We start from the raw sequence: 7,378 nt of genomic DNA, 5'->3' as shown, positions 1-7,378 counted from the left end.
ATCACAAACAGCACTGTATCTCTTCCGTGGAATTTTCTTCTGCTGGCTTTGCTGACTGTAACAATCTTGCCTCTTGTGTTGGAGAAATTCCATCCATTTTAAGATCAGAAGAGAACATTTCCTGCTTCTGTACAAATCGCTGGACAGTTTCCCCTAAATTTATGATGGCCTAAAACGTCAGATAGGATGGAAGAAAAGAGGAAGCAAATGGCTGGAGCCTATCATTCATTTAAAAAATACAAAACGAAATTGTATTTATGGTGAACCAGATGTGGTGGTAGTGGATGCAAGGCTGAAAGTGTAGGATCCCACACTGCTCGTTAAGAAACAGGCATGCAAATGCAAGAGAATGACCCCACTGCTACAATCACAAACGCCTTTTGAATTAGATCGAAGCAAAATAGCAAAAATGTTGAAGACCGCAGCAGGAAATGCACATATCAACAAATGCTGTAGGAATATTAAATGATGTCCATTACATACCTACGTTAAAAAGCCAAGAAAATAATCCCAAACTCAAGAACTGTTGAGCTAATGAAGCGTTGAAGTAAGTGACCTTTGTGATGTCTGTGTCTTTTACCTAATTTTTAATTCCGTGTACTTAATTGTTTTTCAGTTTCATTAGGACTTTTTCTCCCAACCTGTTAATTTTGAGGAAGCTATTATATACCTATGAATCAATATATTAAAGTGTATACCTTTTCAAGTCTTGCCAAAACGTTGCAAAATACTCTTTCAGGGGCGCCTGGGTGGCTCAGTCGGTTGGGCTTCCGATTTTGGTTCAGGTCATGATCTCACAGTTTGTGAGTTCGAGCTGTGCTGACAGCTCGGAGCCTGGAGCCTGCTTCCGATTCTGTCTCGAGCTTTCTCTCTCTGCCCCTCCCCAACTCATACACTCTCTCTCTCTCTCTCTCCCCCCGTCTTTCAAATATAAATAAACATTTGAAAAATTTAAAAAATACTGTTTCAAGCTATTCCCAAAAAGTGCAAAATATATGAGATTACATTTTCTATTTAACCATTCACATTTTCTACTTAGCCTTTATCTTGATGTTACAGGAAAATAAAATGTTAACTGTGCGGTAAACATCCTTACAGGATAGGAAAGTAATGAATATTGTCCTCCTCCTTAAAGACGGCACCATTAGATCCACACTTGGCGTCAAGGGACCTTGTAAGCAACCTCGTGATGCTAGGAGAATGGAGGCAGAGCACTTGGTCACGTGTCTCATCCAGAGGAGGTAGGAGGGCGAGGGCAGAGGCCGAGGCGGGGAGAAGGTCGGGGTTAGATCCCCCGGGGAGATACTTAGGAGCAGAGATGGCCACACATAGATCAGGATGATGGGCGTCTGGTGCTGATAGTGCACACTAACCTCACAACTGCAGGTAGCCTTCCAATTTTCTTTTCTTTGTTCCCTCTTTTTCCTTTTTTTGCAGTAAAATTTAAAAAAAATTAAAATTAAAAAGAATTAGAATTAAAACAATAGAATCAATAAAATCCCACCTCTCTCCCAGAAGAGCACAGAATATATATACAGGCAGGGCATAAATGGCCAATAAACATATAAAAGACAGAAGACATTAAATAGTCAAAGAAATGTAAATTAAAGCAAGAGAGTGATAGAGCGCGGGAAAAAGTCATTCTTGCATACTACTTTTACGACTGCACATTGGTGAAATCACTTCTGAGGGATATTTGGCAATAGGAATCAAAGCTCTTTTTTTTTTAATGTTTATTCTTTATTTTTGAGAGAGAGAGAGAGAGAAAAAAGAGAGAGAGAGAGAGAGAGAGAGAGAGAGAGAGAGCATGAGTGGAGGAGGGGCAAAAAAAAGAGACAGAGACACAGAATCGGAAGCAGCTCCAGGCTCCAAGCTGTCAGCACAGAGCCCGATGCGGGGCTGGAACCCACGAGCAGTGAGATCACGACCTGAGCCAAAGTTGGACACTTAATCGACTGAGCCACCCAGTCGCCCTGGAATCAAAGCTTTTTAAAAATACATACTCTTAGGGGCGCCTGGGTGGCTCAATCGGTTAAGCGTCTAACTTTGGCTCACGTCATAATCTCACGGTTTGTGGGTTCGAGCCCCATATCGGGCTCTGTGCTGATAGCTCAGAGGCTGGAGCCTGCTTCCGATTCTGTGTCTTCCTCTCTCTCTGCCCCTCCCCCTCTCTCACTCTGTCTCTCTCCTAAAAATAAATAATAACATTTAAAAATACATACCCTTAGCTTACCCTATGTAATAGCTGGACAGGTGTGTAAAACGTATTTATGCGATGTTTATGCAGCTTTACTTATTTACTTATTTTAAATGTTTATTTTGAGAGAGAGGGAAGAGAGAGAGAGAAGGGACAGAGAGAGGGAGAGGGTGAGAATCCCAAGCATCCGTGTGGGGCTTGAACTCACAAAACGTGAGATCATGACCTGTGCTGAAACCAAGAGTTGAATGTTGAACATACGGAGTCGCCCAGGCGCCCCTATTGTGCTTTATTTATAATAGAAAAAGGGAAAACCTCCTTAAACAATAAGGGAGCAGTTAAATGAATTATGGCCCACTCAACTGATAGAATATTTGCAGCTGTTGAAATGAATACCTAAATTTTATTTGATGAACAGAAAAATATGTTCATAACGTTAATTGTAAGTGAGAGAGGCATAAAATGTACCTATAGGCGTCCTATGTGTGCGTGTGTGCATTCATGCTGCCTAAGAAACTCTGGGAGGGTATATGTCAATATGAAGATATTAATAAGATTTATCTCATGATATCTTTGAATAATCTGTACCTCTTTATTGTTTTCCATACTGTAAAACTGTTTGCAATGACCATATATTACTTTTTTTTTTTTTGCATCTCAGGCTTAGAGAACTGAGTAGTTAATCCTCAAACAACATAGGTCTGAACTGCACGGTCCCCTTGGTTGTGTTTTTTTTTTTATAAATACAGTATTTATCAATAAATACAGTATTACAGATAAATGTATTTTCTCTTGTGATTAAAAAATATTTTAATTTTTATTTATTTTTGAGAGAGAGAGAGAGAGACAGAGCACAAGCAGGGGAGGGGCAGAGAGAGAGGGAGACACAGAATCTGAAGCAGGCTCCATGCGTCAAGCTGTCAGTACAGAGCCCGATGTGGGGTTTGAACCCACAAGCCTTGAGATCATAACCTGAGCTGAAGTCGGATGCTTAACTGACTAAGCCACCCAGGCGCCCCTCTTGTGATTTTTATTTTTTATTTATTTTTTTTATTTTTTAAATGTTTTATTTATTTCTGAGAGAGAGAGAGAGAGAGAGCATGAGCAGGGGAGGGTCAGACAGAGAGGGAGACACAGAATCTGAAGCAGGCTCCAGGCTCTGAGTAGCAGTCAGCACAGAGCCCAATGCGGGGCTTGAACCCACGAACCATGAAATCATGACCTGAGCCAAAGTCGGACGCTTAACCGACTGAGCCACCCAGGCGCCCCCTCATCTTGTGATTTTTAAAAACAGTTTTCGTGTGGCGCCTGGGTGGCTCAGTCAGTTAAGTGTCCAACTTAGGCCCAGGTCATGACCTCACCGCTTGTGGGTTCAAGCCCCACGTCGGGCTCTGTGCTGACAGCTCAGAGCCTGGAGCCTGCTTCAGATTCTGTGTCTCCCTCTCTCTCTGTCCCTCCTCCCTCACGCTCTGTTTCTCTCTCCTTCAAAAATAAATGAACATTAACAAAATTTTAAAAAAAAGGAGAGGCTCTAATAATCTTTTAAAAAATCAAAAAATAATAAAAACAATTTTCTTTCTCTAGCTTACTTCATTGTAGGAATACAGTATATAATATACATGACATACAAAATACGTGTTATGGTATGTTTATGTTATTGGTAAGGCTTCTGATCAACAGTAGACTCTTAAGAGTTACATTTTGGGAGAGTCAAACATTCACTGTAATGGGGAAGGGGGTGTCAGCATCCCTAACTCTGTGTTAATCGAGGGTCAACAGTATTTACTTCTTGGTTCATAACATACTACCATTGTCAGCTTAAATAATGCCCGTATCTTGTCTTATTTTGTTTGTCTTTAATGTTTTATATACAAGAATTAGTATTAAATTCGGAACAAACAGTAAACTTGTCTAAAGGGATCAATCAAGGACCTTCATTCAGAAATCTATAAGAAGAGCATGGGTGTCAGATTCTAGCCGGCACCACTGTGCCAGGATACACTGTCAATTGTTCACCTTCTCATCTGGTATGAGGGGCAGAGAGAGGAATATTTGTTAGTCTGTCCTTGGAAAGTTTGGGTTATAATTCCTGGCAGAGTTCCAACGACTGAACTTCTAGGCTTAGTATATGCACCACCAAGATGGGTCATTAATGCAGGTGGAAACAAACAAAAATCTGGGCATCTTGGCTCGGATCTGTGAATTAGTTTGCTAGGTTTGCCAAAACAAAGCACCACAAAGGTGGCTTGACAGAAGTTTACTGCCTGACAGTTCTGGAGGCTATCACTCCAAAATTTGGGTGTCAGGAGGCTGGTTCCTTCTAAAGGCTGGGAGCAATAATCTGTTGCAAACTTGTCTTTCAGTTTCTGGCAGATGTTGCTTGGCTTGTACAAGGTATTTCCCTTCGTTTTCCCTGTGTGTGTGTTTCTTTGTCCAAATTTCCCCTTTCTAAAAGAACATAAGTCATATTTGATTAGGGGTTACACTTATTACCTCTGGTAAGAACCCCAATCTCCAAATACTGTTGAACCATCTTGGCGTGGAAAGAACATGGGCTTTGCAATGACACCTGGGTTTCAGTTTTGGTTTTACCATGTATTGCTGGTACGACCTTGGGAAAATTATTTGAATTACTCAGGACTTATCTTCTCATCTGTATAATGGGGATGTAATGTTGCTACGAGGTTAGAGATATCCCAGGATATACTGGGTAAATGGAGGGTGTTACTCATTGTGAGTTGAGATGGGAGGGTCTTTGCTCTTCGAGGTTCGCTTCTATGATTAGACACATCTGCCACTGAGTCTGCTAGGGAGAAGTCGCAGATGACATTGATGAACCTGGTCAACCCTGAACTGGCATTTCCACCAGAGTCCTTCCTACCTGTGTTCACTTGTTCGGAGCCAGTACAATTTACAGGTACTCCACCCTGGACACCATAGTTCTTGATCAATGTTGTGTAAGGCTGTCACGCTGGGGGTGGGGGTGTTGGGGAGGAGGGATACAGCCTTCTAGCTATGAAGACCATCAATGACTTCCATTATTCATGCTTATTAGCTCAAGATTCTGCCTCAACCTGATCTTCCAGACTGATTTGACTGAAGACAAGGGCACATTGCCTCAGACATTGTCATACATTTTTCCAGGTTACCTAGAAGTTTAATTATGCAAGTCTCCTTCATTGCCAGCAACAAAAATTTGACTCAAATATGGTGTTACTGGTTGCAAATGCTTAAGTGGTCTGAGAGAAGTGAAACTGGTGAGTGGGGGTGGGGGGTGGAGAGCAGGGAGAAGAGGAGCCAGCAGAGGAAGGAGTTGGTTGTGAAACTGTGAGCTTGGGAGCAGTCAAAGTAGTATCTCTCACCTCAACAGGGACATCCTTGGCTACTTCCTTCAAAAACAGTGAAGTTGATGGGGCGCCTGGGTGGCTCAGTTGGTTAAGCTTCCAGGTCATGATCTCACGGTTTGTGGGTCTGAGCCCTGTGTCGGGCTCTGTGCTGACAGCCAGCTCAGAGCCTGGAGCCTGTTTCAGATTCCGTATCTTCCTCTCTCTCTGACCACCCCCCACCCCCGCTCACACACACACTCTCTCTCTCTCTCAGAAATGAATAAAAAAAACCATGTTGAATGCGGATTTTATTGCATTGGGTGGGGGACAATTTTGAGGGGCAGCAATCCAAAACAACTTAAAAAAATTATTTATTTTGGGGGGGAACTGGGGCAGAGAGAATCCCAACCAGGCTCTGCCCTAGGAGGAAGTGGGTCTCCAACCCAAGAACCCTGAGATCATGACCTGAGCAGACTTGATCAAGAGTCTGAGGCTTAACCAACTGAGCCACCTAGGTGCCCCCCAAAAGAACTTTTGATAACATGGAGAGTCAGCCTGTGAAGTTAGCTATTTGCCTGAGTACTTTTTAGCTGATTTGTTTTAGGTTTAGTCTGATTTTTTTCAGGGCCTGTGCTAATTTGAATTGTTGCCTTATACCAATGTTCTGATAAGTGTAGGAGGGAAACATTTGTTGTAAATCATTGGAAGCAAGTCTTTCCTGGAGTCACATAGGATAGGGACCAGTACTCATCGTGGGGCCTCCCTGTACATCAACAAGATCATATCTGTTGCTAATGTACTTGTGAACAGCTTAAGAAAGAACTGGTAGGGAACACTATTATATGATGGGAAAATAAGCTTAGAAATCAATACATTCGTGACATGGTGTAAAATAACATCTGTATCATCCTTTTTAGCGCAACCTTTTTAAGTGCCATTTTATTAGCATCGGTACAGAATATAATTTTTAGCCAGTGGCTGTCCGCTAATTACAAAGTAGCCAGCACAGCATGGCTACTAGCATACCTAGATTTTAATGCCTGGGAAGCACACCTAGCGATATCAGGCAGGCAGAAGGGATAAAACAAAAAAAATAAACGAGAGCCAGACTATTAATAAAGAGCGGTGCGCGAGTTAAGAATCGGGAAGCTGAGGGGCGCCTGGGTGGCTTAGTCGGTTAAGCGTCCGACTTTCGCTTAGGTCATGATCTCGCGGTTCGTGGGTTCGAGCCCCGCGTCGGGCCCTGTGCTGACTGCCAGCTCGGAGCCTGGTGCCTGTTTCGGTCTGTGACTCCCTCTCTCTCTGACCCTCCCCTGCTCACGCTGTCTCTCTCTCTCCTAGAAATAAATAAAAATATTAAAAAAAAAAAAAAAGAATCGGGAAGCTGAGATGGTGCATCAAACAGAAAAACAGGGACTGGGGCAAGGAGGATACAGTAATAGCTCAAGAAGAGGAACGTTAGAGGCATTCCGGTCGAGGCGGAAAGGCTGCTCCCAGAAAGGTGGGGAGGGAGGCTTTGAAATAGGTGGGGAAGCCTGGCAGAGCGTGCACAGTCTAAAAAAGTTATGATGGCTCCGTGCATAATGTCTGATCGCTGGCATTGGTTGCCGCAAAAATCGAGAGGCAGGATTTAATCAAGGTGTCAGCCGCAGGGGCATCCCGGATTCGGGCGAAGCGTCCGGAATTCCTGAGATGTCTGAAACGCGGAGGCGGCCTCCTCCCCACCCCCGCCGCGGCCTCCGTGGGCATTTTCCGGCGAGGGGGGCACGCGAGCCCTTCGAAGAACGGTTAAAACGCGCGGCCGTGCGCACCCGGGCCGCCCTCCCGCGGCCGGCGCGCTCCCCGGGGATGAAGG

This window comes from Crocuta crocuta, unplaced genomic scaffold, assembly GCF_008692635.1.
Source record: "Crocuta crocuta isolate KB4526 unplaced genomic scaffold, BGI_CrCroc_1.0 scaffold84, whole genome shotgun sequence".
In the NCBI taxonomy this organism is placed as follows: domain Eukaryota; kingdom Metazoa; phylum Chordata; class Mammalia; order Carnivora; family Hyaenidae; genus Crocuta; species Crocuta crocuta.
Note: the sequence above shows the minus strand (reverse complement) of the source record.